Source organism: Cricetulus griseus, chromosome 5 (genome assembly GCF_003668045.3).
Source record: "Cricetulus griseus strain 17A/GY chromosome 5, alternate assembly CriGri-PICRH-1.0, whole genome shotgun sequence".
In the NCBI taxonomy this organism is placed as follows: domain Eukaryota; kingdom Metazoa; phylum Chordata; class Mammalia; order Rodentia; family Cricetidae; genus Cricetulus; species Cricetulus griseus.
Window position 1 is genome coordinate 28556430 of NC_048598.1, and position 8919 is coordinate 28565348.

Sequence of the window (8919 nt, forward strand, 5' to 3'; positions counted from 1 at the left end):
CTTATATTAATTTTTAGTTAAGGTCATGTTAAGGTAACATTGTGATTATTTAAACAATGCTAACAACTGTACCATGTAGTTATAAAGATAGCATTTTTAAATTCTTTTAACAGTTTTTTTTTTTCTGGGACCAATATTTACTTCCTGTGGTGTAGTTTGAATGAGAATGGCCCCCATAGGATCATATATTTGAATACTTGGCTCCCAGTTGTTGGACTGTTTAGGAGGGATTAGCAGATGTGTCCTTGTAGGAGGTGTGTCACTGGTGGTGGGATTTAAGGTTTCAAAAGCCCACACCAGCCCCGGTCTCACTTGCTCCCTGCCTGCTGCTTGTGGATTCGATATAAGCTCTCAGCTATTCCCCCAGTAGTATGCCTGCCTGCCTGCCTGCCTGCCTGCCTGCCTGCTATGCTTCCCAACATGACAGTAATAGACTCGCCTTCTGAAACTGTAGGCAAGCCCCCAATTAAAATACCTCCCTTTTAGTTTCACAGTTTTTCATGGATCTATCACAAATTTATCTCTACACTGCATCGTTCCTTTCTCACTATATGTTTGATGTAATTAATCTATGTCATTGCTCTTGTGGGACCCCTGACCCATTTGTACCAAATTGGACTGTTAATTGTCTAGAAATTTTTGCATGCCTGCCAATAGGAGGTTCCTGGCCCCATGAAGATACTTTCTTTATTTCTTCTGCAAGGTCTTCATTTCTTGTTTAGTGATGGGCCTCTGTTTTACTGGATCCTGAAAATTAGAACACTATGTGTGCCACGGTTTATTTTAGAGCAATCACATTCTGTCTTTAATTTCCATAACACAGGCTTTGGCTTACAATGATCTGCTAATTGTTTTTGGTGGTTTTTTTTTTTTTTTCCTTAGTGCTGACTAATGGAATTCCATTTCTTTGCCTTAAATACTTTTGGCTTTCCTAACAGCTGGTGAAAGAAATCTAAGGAAAACAAAAAAGGAAAAATGTTCTCCCATTCATCACAGTTGCCTAAAGTCGATACTTTTCTGCGTTGTGAAACTTGCTCTGATTAAAAGACAGTTGGAGGAAGTTTACAAGAGCACAGTTTTACCCTCCTCTCTAGGACTGAGATGTGTATAAAAATATAATCGCCCACCATGTTTTTTGTTTAAAACAGAAGATACAAAAGGAATTTAAATACCCAGACATGCAAATATGTTGTGAACCCCATGGACTATTATGAATTGCTTCTAAACTCTACAAATATCACTGATTGTCTTGCAAACTCATTTCCCAGGCAATAACATTCAAACAGGCACATCATTTTGTGAACTTATAAACATTTCAAGCTGTATTTGTTGAGCTGGAAAACGATTATGAATGAAAAAAGTTTTTGTGTTTCTTTTTCATTCTAACACATAAGATTTTTATCTCACTGAGGGATTACTCTCTGCCTTCACTCTTGATTTCATCTTTCTTTTTGGCATTGCATGCACATAAGGCCCCTCTGAAGTGGTGCAGAGGAGTTATTTCTGGTGCTGCTTCATGCCAAAAAGTCTTTATTCTTATACCCTGCAATGGATTATTTGCTTAAGTGGTCACATGTGTAATGTTATCTGAGAATTTTAAAAACCTTCTCTCGGTTGCCTGCCAGCTGCCCAAGTTAACTTTATCCTAATTTCATAACAGATAAAATATAAAGTTAAATAATTTTTAAAGAAGCTAAATGCCAGCAAAAAATCTTTTTAAAAGTTGAATTCATTATTTTAATGTAAAAGCTTTAACTTAGAATGCTTTAATATCATAGAAATACAATGTTTGTTTCCACTCAACATAGAGAAATGCCAACACACTCAAGATTAGGCCTATCATATGATATGTAGAAATGTTTGTATGAACTGAAAATCAACAAACATAAGCTGTCCTTATGAAATTAAATGCTTGGTCCAGAACCTAGAATGGTCTAGGAAACAAAAATTACCCTTTCAGATTACCTTATTAAAACAGTCCCATGAAGTCTATAAATAACCTTTCACTTTCATGGAGGCCATATCTATACCATATCTCCATTCATATTTGGGTTCATATTTCTTAGCCTTCACATCAGCTATTATGGAGAACTTTTTATTTATTTCTTTTATTTTTGAAAATTTCCTCCTTTTCCTTCCTCCAAACCCTTGCATATAACCCTCCTTTCTTTTTCAAATTCATAGCCTCATTTCATTAATTATTCTCACATACATATATGGAAATGTATATGCATGCATGTAGATTCCTAACTACATAAGTATAAGCTGCCCAGTCTGTATAATATTACTTGCATGTTTTCAGGGATGACCATTGATGTTGGATAACCATTGGTGTGCTCTGTCCTGGAGAAGACTATTTCTCCTGCTCTCAGTATTTCTGTTACCTGAAGTTCCCAAAGAAAATCTTAAAATAGAGCAGTATAGGAGGAATTGGAGGCAGAAGTTGACCCAGTGTCACTCATTTTAAGTAGAGAAATGAGAACAGCCCTGTTTAATAAGGCATGTTTTAAGAAAAACTTGAAGAAGTGAAGGGTCTTCTTTGATGAGTTCTGGTGGAAAGTTGCTAGCTGAGGAACAGTTGGTGTGAAGGGTCTTAAGGTGGTGGGAGATCTGTTATGCCTGAGGAACAGTGTGGGGACTGGTGTGTCTGGGCACAGCAAACACAAGGGGGGGCTGGAGAGGTAGGCCCAGAGAACTCCCAGGGCCACAGCATCTTCAAGGCTCCTATAAGTCATGAGTGGTCCTGGGGTTGAGTGAGGAGTCACTGTAGAGGATTGAGTGGATGGGTGACTTAATTTGACTCCTTGCTCAAAGGATCAGGATCACCTGGTTGTTGTGTTGAAAACAGGTTAAAGTCAGGTAAGAGTGGGAGGAAAGAGACTAATTAGGATGCTCAGCTAGAATGCAGGGAAGAGATGATGATGACCAGATTGTCAGCCATTGAACTTTTGAATGGCAACAGCAATAGCTTGTAGACAAAAGAGAAAAGCTGCAAATTTCTGAGATAAAATGATCTGTTGTTTTGTGAGTAGCAAATCCCCAGTACTGAAAATACTTCATAATCAGAGCATCATCTGCCCACTATGACAGTCTTTATTTTAGAAGTATTTCTATTAGAGACATTACATAATGAAACTTTTCATCATTTTACTGCTTCCATCTGTTTTCCACATTATAGATAATCTTCCCAAATGTAAACCTGGTGATGTCACCTCTTCCCAACTCCTCCTTCTCTCTACTTAAGACAACCCAACTGGCTATGTTTTTGCAATTAGAACAGAATTCTTTGACATGGTCTATAAAGCCTTGTTTTTAAATTACTTTTTGCCTAAGCATAGGGTCTTTGCATAAGTGCTTCTCTCTTCCTTCTCTGTCTCCTTCCCCTTCCCCTTCTCTCTCTCCTCCTTCTGTTTCATCTTTATTCCTTTTGCAAGGCTCTCCTTTTCTTTCTTGTTTAATTAATTTCAGGTCACATTCTAAGGGTTTGGGAAGGGTATGGGGAAAAAAGCTTGGGAAGAGAGCCAGAAAAGACACCTAGCCAGGCTTTATTGAAGGAAAATCAGTTTTTTTGTTTGTTTGTTTTGTTTTTTGAGACAGGGTTTCTGTGTGTAGCTTTGGAGCCTATTCTGGCACTTGCCTTGGAGACCAGGCTGGCCTCAAACTCATAGAGATCCACCTGCCTCTGCCTCCCAAGTGCTGGGATTAAAGGCGGGAGCCACCAACTCCTGGCTGGGAAAATCACTTTTAAAATTGATCTACCCATCTACAGAGCTTTCTCTCTTACCTTTTCATCCTACTCTTAACAATTAGCTAGTTATCAAACTACCTCTAAACGTCCTGAAATTATTAGAAAATTACTTCAGTAAGGAGTAGCCTCCTGTCTGTCTAGCATTTGGTTAACTCTTTTTATTTCTTATGTTTGAACTCAGGGGTCAACATCTCAGGGCAAAATTTTTTTTTCTAGATCCTTAACACTTTGATAGGCTATCTTTGCATTGTTTACTTCTTCTTCTTAGCATTACTTATAGAGGCATGTTTGTGTGATCTGATTAATTTTGTTACCCTCACTAGACCTCATGAGTATATGGGATTAAGGCTAGTTTTCTTCTCAGTTTACTATGAGTCCCTAGTAAAATATTCAAATCATGGGAGGTAGTCAAAAAGAATTTTAATGAAGGCACTGTTGTAAAATAGACTGATTAAGCATCATCTTACACTACATATTAATATCAATCCAAGTACCAACATTCCTGGTTCTTGCTAACTGCTAATGTTCTATGCTTGAGGGTTTGTTCATTCTTCTTGGGTTGATAGATAAAACTCTATAAAATTTTAGGTGAACTGTGTACATATTGTGCCAGAAGTCCTTTTCATCATCTTAATAATTGCTGATGTAACTCTTCAAACCTGAAATTTTTATCCCAATCACCATATTAAGTTACGTGATTTTGATATCATATTAGTTAATGTTGATGTTCAATGTGGGATCAGAGTCACGTATGCCCAAACCACTTCTTTCCATTGTTTTCCAAAACTGTGTGTCCCTAACTTTTATTAAGTTTGTCAAAAGTTTTCTGAGTACATTCAGAACTTTCATACTACTCAAAAACTCCATAAAAAATATTTAGGGTCTAGGTAGACAAGTAGGAGATGACAGCAAGGGGATGACAGAAAGGGGATGAGTGATGTCAAGACAACAAGGTAAAAACAGGATTTAGAAGCAAATAACGGCCAGGAGGTTCTACTCACCAGATCTGTAACCTTTATTCTACAAAATACGTGAAACCAGAAAAACAATGACTATTTTCTGATATTTGGCTTATGATACTTGGGTTCAGGATTCGTTTGGGGTAAAATGGATATTTCTCTGTATAATAATCTTTCTTCTAGCTTAGTCAATAAACTGAATCCTTTTCCCAGCAGAGGTGACAGGTCTGCTATGATTCAGCTTTAGTCCTGATGCTGGCAGGCTTCATATATTCATTAGAGAGATATAGGAACCCAGCTAATGGTTATGAAGAGGAAAAAAAAAACCTTACTAGATTTCATTTGGCTTGAGTGTAAATTGGCTATGCCTGATTTCCAGGAACCCTGGGTGTGTGCACAAGCTCACGTAGAGAAATGCATTACTTTAAATTATGACTCCCAATCCAGCCAGTGTTCATAACTACACAAAACACATATGCCGGCCAAAGTACTAATAAAATCATCCTGGAAAGTGACTCCAGGGAGTCAAAGAGTTTACGACTTTGGCTGTCACTGGATATTTAATTCATCTGAAGTACACTCGAATGATAGGAGATTGCATAGTAATCTCAGAGATCTTGGTGGGTGCAGTTTGAGTAAACTAGGGAAAGCTTTTCTGCCTTGCTTTGCTATTATCTGGCTCTCCGAGGGGAGTTTCTGAGAGTGATTCAGTAAGTCTGTGCCTAAAAGGACTACACAATGAAGTCTCAGGGTTACTATGGACTGAGGATGGCATGGCCTAGGGATATGTCTGCTGTGTGTGCAGTTTAATTGCTGGTGTCATCAGTCACAAGAATCTACACAATAATTCATTTGGACATGGTGGAACTGAAAAAATACAAACACACCAGAACAAATAGGCTCTCACTTTCAGATAATCTAAAAACAACTGCAGTTAAAACCAAAAAGGAACATGAAACGCACTTAATGTAGTAAGTTATTCCATGTGAAGAAGGAAGAATGTCCAAGATGTATAAATCACAGTGACTTCCCTCTGCAGTAACCACTTTCTCCACTCCCAGAATTATCATTTTATAATCAGAAAAGCCCTAGAGTTTACAGTATGCCTCGTACAAATGTCACTTCCAAGCTTCAGTGCTAATCCAGAGGAAATATTATCCAAGTGGTCTCCGAGGCCCAATGTCTAGGTGTTGGCTACATGATAAACTTACGTGGAGCTTTCTTAGTGAGATATAGTCCTCCGGAGGATTGAATTTTTCAAGGCTTAGTACAACCCAACCCTTTAAAATAAGATTTAAGCTTCCCTTGTCAAGTTCTTTTAAGAGCTTTTTAAATTTTTTTATTTGCTGCCCTGACCAGGTTTTAATCCCTGGTCCCCAGGGACAGCTTTTGAGCATCCCAGGCACTTCATGTCTGCTTTCTTGGGGCATGGAGCAGTTTGCACAATTAAAGCTGTTTTTCCCCTCTCCCACAGAAGAACCTCGGGGAAATAACTTGAGACAGAAAATGAGACATTTAGTTGTGGATGCTGCTGCTGCTGCTGGCTAAGAGAGGATTTTTTGTTTGTTTGTTTTGCTACTGTACTGATAATATCACAGACCTTTAATTCTCTATGTGTCTTATAGACAACTATCTGACTATGTTGAATAATTGAATAGTTGAATAGCAGGTACTGAAAACAGCATGAACTGCCAAGTTGGACATTCCAAGGGGTGACTAAAATATAATTTTCCTGAGCACATACAAATGGCATCCAAGGGTTTCTAAGAAGTCCAACAAGGGATTGTAGGTAATTATCCAGATGGTCATGGATTCAAAGAAATGAGAGCTGTGTGCTTAGTAGCTCAGCAAATCACATCGTCCATGGAAATGATATGCAATTGAACTAAACTGCTTTCAAATTGCTTATGATTGAGAAAATAATGACAATGATTCATGTTTTAACTGGCAGAAGTCATTTTCTGTTCCCTTAGGGTGCTGAATGACGGTACAGTAAGAACAGGAAGTGGGCTTTCTTAGAGTAAAATATCAGGTGCTCACTCTCTGTGTAGTGCAGGAATTCCTATCTGTGATTCCTCTTCAAAAGTGACTTGGACCTGACTCCTGGGTCAGTACTGTTTGAGCAAACCATCTGTAGGGAAGGAGATAGTCTATCTTGTCCACAACAGAAATCACTAGCCAAAAGAGCACTTAATATGTGGCTAGTGTGACTGTGTACCTAAATTTAACATTATATTCAGCCTTAGCTAATTTAATTTTAAAATATTTGACACACAAAGTGAGTTGGAAACAAGAACTCTGTGTTTATATTTTGAATATTTTCCAGACAAGTTGCCTTCTCTTTAGGGAGGAGCCAGACTCAACTCCACACAGCCACAGCCCACCTCACACAGATCCAACACTTGGGGCACACCCACAGGTGACAGGGCTTCCTCCCTTCTCTGCTTTAGTTCCATTCCCTTCTAAACTTTCTCCAGTAAGATGGCTATAGAGTGGGGTCTCTCTTCATCATGTCTCATTATGGCCACACTGGGTTTTGCTTTTAAGGGGGAAGTAAGAGCATGAGATGCAAACTTCAAATGTGAGTCTAGCTGACTTGTGATGCTTACTCAAACTGTGCTTCACCAAGGGAGAGTATGAGCTGCTGTTTCCTTAATGGCATGAGTGCAAAGTTCTTCACTAGAGTGTCTGGGTGGCTCTTCAAAATGTCTCTGGCTCTGACAGGCAGCTCTGCTTTAGAGTGAGTGGGCAGCGGGAACCTCTACACCTGCTCCCAACCCTGTTTTCTTTTGGTGTGTTTGGTTCAGGAATTACTGACCCAGTAGCTAGAAAGAATATGTTCCGTGTTTGTCTGCCCTAATTTCCATGACTAGTTAATAAAGACAACTACCTTCATGTAAGAGACCAGTAAATAATATACTTTTGCTTATAACTTAGCTGAATGCTTAAGCATTATATATAGGTCCCTTAGTGTCTTGTTCCTGGCACATCCTCTGCCTGTATCATAGGGTCCATCTGTATTTTCATCACTGTGTTTGTTTTCCTCTTAAAGTCATACTGCTTCGGCTGAGGAGTGTGGGTTACACATGAAGCTAGTTTGTATCAGGCAGGGGGTTCAACCTTTAGCTTGGCAACAAACAAACAAGTAAATAAAAATAGAATGCACTGTACTTTTAGATGTTTGAACTTTATTTGCTTAATAATCAACAACCATTGTGCCTTTGCAAATTGTGGTTTGTATAACACTGTGGTTTTGAGATTCACCTATATTTATTTGTAATAGTAGTGGTGATATATAGAAGGCAAGGCTAAGTAGTTAGTCACTCAGACTTGAGTTAGTCCCTTAAGATCCCTGAGCCATTTATAGATCCAAACTTTTTTTTTTAACTTGGGAGTGGCTAAAGAGGCCAAGTGGCTGATCTGACTTACAAGCCCATGATGTTGCAGCAAGAGGGGTTGGCAGACTGCAACAGAAGTTATAGAACACACGCCACTAAAGTTCTGGAATAGGGTTAAGTGGTTTTATAATTGACAGTTATATCCCATGCTGCAGCAACTCCTGGGAAGTGACTCAGAAATGTCCATGATACTATCTCATGGAAGAGAAGGAGGCAGGTGGCAGATGCACTCACCTTTCATCCAGAGAGGGCCACAGAATGCTACAGGACTGGGATGAACTATATAATATTCCAGTCCATGAGTCATGTGTGGAGCCTGAAGGTATTTCAGTATGGAGCAATCTAGCTATTCTCAATAGTAGCTACTAGTTATCATCACTGTACTTTGGTTTGAAATTCTATAAATATAAGTTATTTGTCAGTTTAATGCATCCCATATCTTGGTTGCTATAGGGTTTTTGTTGTTTACTTATTTGATATTCTAAACACAGACATACCAAATGCCCTTAAAAATTTTAAATTGTAGGGGCTAGAGAGATGGCTCAGCGGTTAAGAGCACTGACTGCTCTTCCAGAGATCCTGAGTTCGATTCCCGGTAACCACATGGTGGCTCACAACCACCTTGAATGAGATCTGGTGCCCTCTGCTGGCATGCAGGCAGAAGACTGTATATATAATAAATAAAATCTTTAAAAAGTTTAAATTGTAGCTTAAGCTATCTCAGATAGGCATGTATATTACATGAGTTATGCTAATCACTAGACACATTGCTATTACAATAATATTATGTAATTCACTAGCTTATAATATTTTG